Source organism: Pongo abelii, chromosome Y, assembly GCF_028885655.2.
Source record: "Pongo abelii isolate AG06213 chromosome Y, NHGRI_mPonAbe1-v2.0_pri, whole genome shotgun sequence".
Taxonomy (NCBI): Eukaryota; Metazoa; Chordata; class Mammalia; order Primates; family Hominidae; genus Pongo; species Pongo abelii.
This window is the reverse complement of record NC_072009.2, coordinates 46,651,468-46,661,382: the sequence shown is the minus strand read 5'-3', so window position 1 is coordinate 46,661,382 and position 9,915 is coordinate 46,651,468. Positions and strand designations below refer to the sequence as shown.

At 33.7% G+C, this 9,915-nt stretch overlaps 1 pseudogene; it reads right to left on the bottom strand.

Moving 5' to 3' along the window:
• Nucleotides 1-765: 765 nt before the first annotated feature.
• Nucleotides 766-8,145, bottom strand: LOC129053282 (testis-specific XK-related protein, Y-linked-like; annotated as a pseudogene).
• Nucleotides 8,146-9,915: the final 1,770 nt, after the last annotated feature.

Below are 9,915 nucleotides of genomic sequence, written 5' to 3'. Positions count from 1 at the left end.
GTTTTTGAAAACTCAATTCTATAACCCCAAAAGCACAGACTACAAAAGCACAACGAAAAACAATTGGATCACATTACGTCAAACTAAAACATTTCTGCACTGCAGAGGGAAAAGGGTGAAAAGAAAAAGTTCACAGATAATGTATATGCTATATTACAAAAACTTACTAAATTTAAGGTATAGGTTCCAAAAATATACTAGGTGAAAAATGTATTATGGTTATTTTTTCTGCCTAGTTTTTGGAGTCAGATCAATTTTGATTTTGTTTTGTTTAAAAAGTTGTAGAATTATATTTAAGAAAATAAAAATTATTAATGCATAGTCACATTAGAAAAATCAATTTCATTAGAAACTACTTCCAAGATTTTGTTGTTTATAATATTTTATGAGTATCTTTATAAAGTAACACTCACCGTCTTTACTCTTTGTTCTGTGAAAGTATATATGGATATTGCATACTCATTTATTGAAAATATCCAACCCTTCTCCATGAGTGATAGTAATTCCTCAGCTGCTTACTTTTATTCTTTTAACTGAATTTTCTCCAGATGCTTACACAATATCACTGTGCTTCTGGATAATTTTCAACATCTCCTGGCAATACTTTGCCTGACCATCTTGGTTGCAAATACTGACAGAAGAGGGGCATAAAGCTAATGGCTAATATGCAGATTATGATGAGCTACACAGCAATTATTGAGTCACAAGACTTCAGTAAAATGTTCCCTACAAAGAACATAAATATCAATATTATTATTACATTTTCTAAAAACTGAAAGCTGTAGTGTAGATTGTATGGCCCACCTCTGTCCCTTATCAATTAATTCCTCATTTGACAGCTGCAGTTTCACTGCTGGCCAGCAGGAGAATTGATGGCAGCATATAACTAGTATGATTAAGATAAGCATCCATAGTTACCCACCAAACTGGAATTATTTTCTGTGTTGGGAGGAAGATGAGCTCCACTTTTCCAAAACTCCAGCCATGGTGTCAACAATAATACAAAATATAAGATTAATAGAACGTGTAAGCTCCCCTGTTTCAGAGATGCAGGGAAAAATGCCAGAGTCACTACATGTGAGATAATCACCAAGGAACGCCATATCATGACATAGATGAATTTTACCACCTGTAGTTTAATGGCAGCAAAGTCGTTGCCAGTGTGGATGGCCAGTATATTGCAGTGAATGGCACCTATACAACTGAGAAGAGGGAATATGTCATCAGCAATCATCATCAATGCTATTAAAGATAAACACAAAAATGTTAGAGAATAATTTTCATTAGCAATGGCCACTTTCTCTTTTAAACTTGCCATGTTAAGATATATTTCTCCCAACCCACCTCCTTCAGAAAATAATTTACTTACAAGAAAGAAAAAAAAAAGAATTGTTATCTTTCCATTATCAGGGATTTAGTAAATATATGCATGCAAAACATATATTACACCTGGGAAAAACAAATAATAAGTGAATACACACATACCCAAATTTATAAATGTATATCCACATTCCCTCAAAATAAAATAACTGGAACACATGAAATTGGATAGAGACATTCATGTCTGATGCTATAAGGTGTGACATCACCTAGAAAGAAGTCTCAATTAAAAACAAATAAAATTACCTGAATTAGATCTTGAAAAAGTGGTTTCTTTTTTATAGAAACTTAGAGTGTAAAGTAGGAAATTACAGTGTAAAATGGGAGGCAAATGCAATATAAACTGTGTTTTAGACTATGGTGATAACAGGAAATCAGAAATAAGCTGTGGAGTTCAAGTAAATTCTGGAAGTGGAGCTGCCAGATTTTGCTGAGTGATGGAATACGAGGTACTAGAGAAGCAGAAAAATTAAAAGTTTTAGAAATTAAGTGATATGTGTGGGCATGTTTTTGTTTATGTGTATTTAGGTAATTTTATCAGAAAGTTTTTAAGAAGAAAATTAATTTAATTTTGACATTTTTATCCCAATAATTAGACTAATATGCACAAGGAAGAAAACCAAAATTATATAGTAGTTGTATAATCAGTTCAAACAATCTTCTACTACATTCAGTTGAAAGAGTAAAAATTCATTTCACATATACAGGAGGGTTAAAATAATACAGTCTTTATACACAATGAAATGAAAACAGAAAGCAAAAAGAGGACAAATAGACTTTACTCATCTAAAGTAATTATTCGTTTTCTAACACCATTTAGAAAATTACTATCGAGTCCATTTATTCCTTCAGGAATACCCAAAGAGAAACTCTAAAGCAATAACATTCTTAACTGCATTTATGAGAAATAAGACTGAATAAAAGGAAATGACCTAAAAGTTAAATTTTAGAAAGTAAATTTTAGCTGGGTGCAGTGACTCATACCTGTAACCCTAGCACTTTAGAAGGCTGAGGTGATTAGATCACTTGAGCCCAACAAAAACAACAACAAAACACCAAAAATGTTAGCCAGGCATGGTGGCACATTCCTGTAGTCTTAACTATTCAGGAGGCAGAGGTGGGAGGCTTGCTTGGTCAAAGGAAGTAGGCATAGTACTTTTATTTGCCTGTCCCTTTACCCCAGCACTTTGGGAGGTTGAAACTCAGGGGTAATCATGTAGACCAACCCCGGCAACAGATTAGAAATTATGACCTCAGCAGAATGGAGCTGAGTTACAGTCAATATTCCTGTTGATTGACTACAGTAACCTCAGACAGGAATAAAGTTCAGAGGGCAGGCCATGGAAGATACAGGCCTTGAGTGCACCCAGTGCTCAACTATGTGATGCAGGTGCAACCTGGCACTGAGTCAACTTTGTCGGTCAAATTACTCCTGCCATGAAAGTCTGCTCGTTAATGTTTCCCCTCATGCTACCAGGGCTGAAGCTATAGTAGGCTTAAAGACCTTAATTTCCTTCTTTTCATTGCCCTGAATCTCTGGACAGTCTTACTGTGGAAGAAAGCTTCCAAACAAAGACAAACTACAAACACCGAATTAGGCACATACATCACTGCACAGAAATTGAGGCATAGTCACAAGCATTAGGATCAATGAAAGAAACATGATGGCATCAAGTGGTTAAAATAAAGCGGTGGTGGTGACTGCCCCAAAAGAGATGGGTGTGGACACATGGCCTGACAAGGAATTCAAAATACTTGTTTTAAGACAATGCATTGAACTTCAGCAAAACACAAAGAATTCTGAAATTTATCAGAGAATTTACATAAGAGATTTTACACAGAGAATTTACACAGAGAACTTACACAAGAGATTAAAAAATGGGAGGAAAAAACAAACAGAAATCTTGAAGAATAAAACACAACAAAATAAAAAATGCAATTGACTTTAGTGACAATAGAAGTGGTCAAGCAGCAAAACTCACAGACAAGTCAATTCAAAATGTAGAGTCAGAGGAGAAAACATAAATAAGATTCATGAGACTAATGGGATAACATCCAAAGAGCAAATGTATCAGACACTGGCATTTAAGAGTGTGGTAGAGCTGGGTGTGATGGCTCATGACTGTATCCTCAGCAATTTTGGGGGCCAAGGCAGGTGGATCATATGTTGTCAGGAGCTTGAGAGTAGCCTGGACAATATGGTGAAACAGTTTATCTATTATAATACAAAAATAAGCTGGGTGTATTGTTGGACATCTGTAATCCCAGCTACTCAGAAAGCTGAGTCAGGAGAATCACTGGAACTCAGGAGAATCACTGGAACCCAGGAAGTGAGTGTTGCAGTGAGCCACAATCACACCATTGCACTCCAACCTGAGAGAAAAGAGCAAACCTCCATCTCAAAAAAAAAAACACCATATTTCTTCAGGCAAAAATAGAAACACAACACACCAAAACCTAAGAGATTCAACCAAAACAGTTTTAAGAGGGAAGTTATGGCAATAAATGCCTTCAACTACAAGAAGACATCAAATATACAACTTGATGTTTCAATGAAGGAGTTAGAAAAACAAAAATCTAAACTCAAAAGTAAAAAAAGAAAAGAAAACAAAACAAAACAAAAAAAACAAAAGAAAACAAAGCCCCTTATAAAGGAAATCAGAGCCATAAAAGAGTTACCATAATTGATACCCAGAAGCAAATTAATGGTAAGAAATCAAATCAGCAATAAAAGGTCACCTATTAAAGAAAAGCCCTGGACCTGATGTATTCACTGCTGCATTCTACCTGCCACAAAAAAGAAACTACTGCCACTTTTTTTTAACCTAGTCAAAACATAAAACAAAAAGGAAGATATGGGAACTGTTCCAACTCATTCCATTGGGATGGCATTATGCTGATTACAAAACCAGACAAAGATACAAGAAAAAAGAGAAAACTATGCGCTAATATATCTGATAAACATAATGTAAAAATCCTCAATAAAATACTGGGGAAATGACTTATAATGACCATTTAGAAAATCATTCACCATGATCAAGTGAGATTACAGGGATGCAGGAATGTTTTAATATATTGGAATCATTAAATGTCATACATCATATCATCAAAATAAAGAACAATATCTGTGCAGTCATTTCAATAAGTTAAAAAAGTTTTGACAAAATTCAACATTTTCACAATAAAATCTCTTAACAAATTATGCATGGAACAACTGTAACTCAACACAACAAAAGACATAGACCCAAATAACCAGATAATGCCATATATACAAACCTTTAGCTAATATTACACTCAAAGGGAATTAAAAGATGAAAGCTTTTCTGAGAAGATCTGAAGGAAGACCAGGATGTTCATTTTCACTACTTCTATTAATGTAATAATAAAAGACCTTAGCCAGAACTATTAGACAAGAGAAAGTAAGAAAAGCTACCCAAATTAGAAAGAAAAGAGTAAAATTGTGCATATATGCTAATGACATACTATCGAAATCCTTAAACACACAAGTAAAAAGTAGTTAGAACTAATACAGAAGGTAAGTAAAGTTTCAGTTTACAAACTCAACATATAAAATTGCATAGCATTTCCATACACTAACAGCAAAATATCAAAAAAACCCCAAAAATTTAAGAACACAATGTTATTCATAATAGGTATGGGGGATAAAAGGGAGTAAATTTAACCAAGGAGATAAAAAAAATCTGCGTTTGAAATCTATGAAACACTAATAAAATGTTAAAATGGCATACATAAATGGAAAGATATTTATGTTCATTGATTGGAAAAAGTAATATGGTTAAAATGTTTATATGATCCAAAGAAGTGCACAAGTTGAATGCAGTCTCTATCAAAACACCAATGGCATTTTTCACAGAAATTGAAAAAAAATGCTAAATAAATATGAAACCACAAAAATCGTGAATAGCCAGAGCTATCCTGAAGATGTCAATGGGGTTGGGGATTGAATCCATAGAATTGGGGATGTCACAATGTTATAAACCAATACAATAGAACACACCGAGCAAAAATAAATCTACGCCTGTATAGCCAACTGATATTCTGCAGAGATGCCAAGAAAACAAAATGAGGAAATGTCAGTCTCTTCAATAAGTGGTGCTGGGAAAACAGGACAGCTATATGCAGAAGAACATAATTAGAACCCTATCTCTCACCAAATACAAAAATTAACCCAAATGGATTAAAAAGATTAGTGCAGTGGAGTGCCCCTATAATTTTAGCTACTCAGGGGTTCCAGCAGGGAGGATTACCTGAGCCTAACTGTTCAAACCTATAGCATGAAACACTTAACGCCACTGCACTCTACACTAGGTAATATAGTGAGACCTGACCTATAAGAATATATATTTAAAAACGTTTAAAATTAAAGATGTAATGACAACACCAATCTGTGAAACTAGTAGAATAAATCACAAAACACATTTAATGGCCTTGGTCTGGGCAAGAATATTTTTTGGATAAGACTTCAACAACGCAGGCAAAAAAAATGCACAAACAGAAAAGTGAGGTTACATCATACTAGAAAAATTCTTTACAAAAATAAAATAAAATAAAATAAAATAAAATAAAATAAATCACCAGACTAATATAATGAGAGCAAATATTTTCCAACTGTCCATCAGAAAAGGGGTTAATCAAAATGTACAAGGAAATAAAAACAGATTTAAAAGAACAAGAAAATAATAACCCAATTAAAAATATGTATCTTCTGTTTACCAAAGAATGCATATACACAGCTAACAGGTGTAGTGTGTGTGTGTGTCTTTTGCTGTGTGTATATATATATATATACACACACACACTATATATAAATATGTCAACATTTCTCATCATCACAGAATTGCAACCTCTACCTTCCAGGTTCAAGTGATTCTACTGCCTCAACCTCCTAAGTAGCTGGGATTACAGGGGCATGCCACCACACCCAGCTACTTTTGTATTTGTAGTAGGGGTGGTTTCACCATGTCATCAAAGCAGGCCTTGAACTGCCACCCTCAGATGATCTGTATGCCTTGGCCTTTAAAAGTGCTGGGATTAGAGGTGTGAGCCACCATGCTCAGCCTATTGCAAAAAATTTAAGAAATGTATAAAATTTCTTAAATTAACATTGTAACAAAGAAAAATTTTGCCAGGCATGATGGCACATGCCTGTAATCCCAACACTTTGGGAAGCCAAGGTGTGTGGATCACTTGGTCGGGAGCTTGAGACCAGACAGGCCAATATAGTGAAACCCCATCTCTACTAAAAACACAAAAATTAGCTGGGCTTGGTGGTGTGAGCCTGTAGTCCAAGCTATTTGGGAGGCTCAGGCAGGAGAATCCCTTGAACCTGGGAGTTGGAAGTTGCAGGGAGGTAAGATCACACCACTGCCCTCCAGCCTGGGTGACAGACACTGTCTCTAAACAACAACTACAGCAACAAAACTAGGTGTGTTTTTACTACATGGAGATTTATTGGTTCTAATATTTTCAAGTGTCTTATTTATTTGTTGAGATTTCTGGCTAATGTATTGTTCATTTTTTTGTTGTTTCTGCCTAAGTCCTTCTCTTTCAGGAGATTCAGTCAATTAAACTTAAATTTTCTCCAGATTATGGCCCAAAATCACTTCATGCATTATCGTTGGTATTAATGCTTTGGCTTTGCAGGAGGGTTTATTACCCTGCTGGTGTCACTAACGGCCTAGCTATTACTATTTTTTATTTGAATAGAAGATTAAATCATGAGATTGCACATTTTTGCATGTGTTTATAAACTTCTGCATTTACCTTTTAAAGAAAGGTAATACTTACCCCAATGACTCCTTATTCTATAAAATGTATATATTTTTTATACATTTTACTATCTTGGAAGTCTAAATGCAGATCTGAATGAAATTAGTTCTTACAAAATTTATAGTACTCGTGAAAATCAGTATAGTAGCAGACAGAAGTCATATGGAAATGAATTGTTTAGCTCCATTTTTGTATTCTAAGTCACAGCTCTGAATTTAAGGATGAGTAGAAAATCTACTACTAACATGTTAAAACATATGAGTTGACAAATAAAACTTGTGAGATTATTTTCGAGTCATACTCTCTTCTCTCTCACTCTACCCTCATTCCTTCCTTTAAGGTTATATTCATATCACTCATTACTATTTAGAATGCCCGTTAAGTTGAATGAGAATAATATTAAAAGGAGCAGAAAAAACCACTAACTAAATCCCATTTTCATTTTTTAAAAACTCTCAATATATTATGACTGATAAAAATTGAATAGGAAAATTTTCAAAATTGTGAAAACTAAACAAAACTAAACAGGGATGCATTTCACTTAGAGGAACAATGATTACCCAATCCTTAATCTTGTTAGTGAACAATTTGTATTCTATTTACTTGTTGGAAACAGAATGAGAGAGATTTGTATCACTTACCTCACTGTAGATCCTAAAGGAAGAACGTGCCAAAAAAAGTAACGCGGCTTTATTTCTTCTAAAGTCTTTTTTGAAAAACATTAGGGTAATTTGATCCAAAAGTACTTACACAGTAATAAAGTTCATGGCAAATGATATCAGAATCTGTCAATAGCTTTTCACTTAATTTCAGATATATACAATGCATAGGTGCCTCACCACAGCACCGAACAGTTGAGCAGAGAATGCTGAAAGTAAAGCTCATATGGTGTGTGTGCCCAAGGACCATTTTTTCTTCGAAAGATGAAACTCCTCTTGTAATTTCTTTATCAGTCTCTTCAAACACGGTGTCCATTCTTAGCATGCTGCTAATTCAAACTCTTCTTTTCAGTGAATCCAGTATAGTTCCGTATCAAATCCGAATAGAAGAAAACAAGATTCAGTATAATTCACTATTCATGGAAAATGTAAAAAGGTAAATATGGATCACTAATCACAATAAAAAATATATATCTGGTTTCGGAAATATTGAATCACCATTTGACATAACGCAGTCAATTAAAGCATTTGACATAATTTAGTCAATATGTCAAATAACTTGACATATTATTTCTTCAGCAAACATTGTTTCAAGGAAATAGACAATAAAACTACTATGAGGACTTAACTACCTCTTAACAACAAGATGATTGTCCTGTCTTCAAGTAGTAAGAAGAAAGGGATATATTTCTCATAAGTTTTCTTTTTGTGCTCTGCAGCCAGTGTCTGCCGCTGACATTGACTAAAACAAAACCGTACAAGGTCTAAGCCAAGTGCAACCGTGATGACACTAAGAAAACTAACAAGCAGATTTTTCTGATTTGGAAAGGACTACAAAACAGTGAGCCCTTTAAGTTCCACTTATTGTTAGATGTTGGTCATTTTGCATTTAAAATACTGTTTCTTGGCTTGATGCTATGAAATTATTAATCAAGTAAAGTTTCAATTTAAATAGAAAGGAAATCCAGACTTTGCATGGTTATAGAAGATGTAAATTCTATTTTGTTGGGGGAGGGTATGAAGAAGCTCATATTAGGTTCTTTCCGGACAAACTATCAGATAAATTAATGATACATTGTGAAGATCAATTAGTCATTATCGGTGGGAAGCAATATTCAACAAAAATGAATAGAAAGGAAGATAAAAGGCAACAGTACTTTTAAAAGTAAATTACTTGATTTACTTTTAAATCAAGTAAATATTGGAATGGAATTTAGACAGAAAACTTTTCTGACTAAAAATTCTATTAATATAATAAAAAGGCATGAAATGTGTAAGAATATAATGCAAATTAACAGAGACAGAACATAATATTTCCCCAGAAGATGTTGGTCATTTGTTAAAATATATCAATGGGAAAAATAGAAGTAGTAGTTTAAAAAAGTGGGAGGGAAGAATCAAGAAGTTATCTATTTTATTTTTATTTGATAAGATGTTCATTTCCTGAACTTTCTTTGCGTTGCTTTTATTCTCATAACTTACCATAAACATCCTTTCCTCCAATTTGTTAAGTTTTATACTGTAGAGTATTAAATTCCTCAACTGCTGTCGTTTATTATTCTGATCTAAATCACACCTTTAACTATATGCACGTATTTATTCAAAGACAAAAAGCTTTATCACATTTTAAAATGCATCCTCCTGGACCCAACCCATCAATGTGATTGATCATTTCCTCTTTCATGTAATTTCTTTTATTCTCTTCTTCACTGCCCTGATTTTCTTATCACACATATATAAAAACTCCATATTTTACGAACCACAACAGAAACTGTCTCTTTTGGTACTGACATTTTTCTCTGCTTTTAATTTCAACAGAGAATTTCTATTAGGTATTTTCTTTCCATCAGTTCATATTGTCTCACATTTTATCCCACAGCAATGAAATCACAGTCCTTTCTCAAAGACCATCAGTGACACCCTAATTGCTAAATTTAAAATGTTATATTGAATTTCAGGTGAACTTTTTTCTATTGATAATATGCCCTCACTTGAAAATTCCACTTACCTTACCAGTCAGGCGCTCATCCCCAACAGTCTACCAAATATACTATACTTAAAATAATCAATTTTTTGCCAAATATAA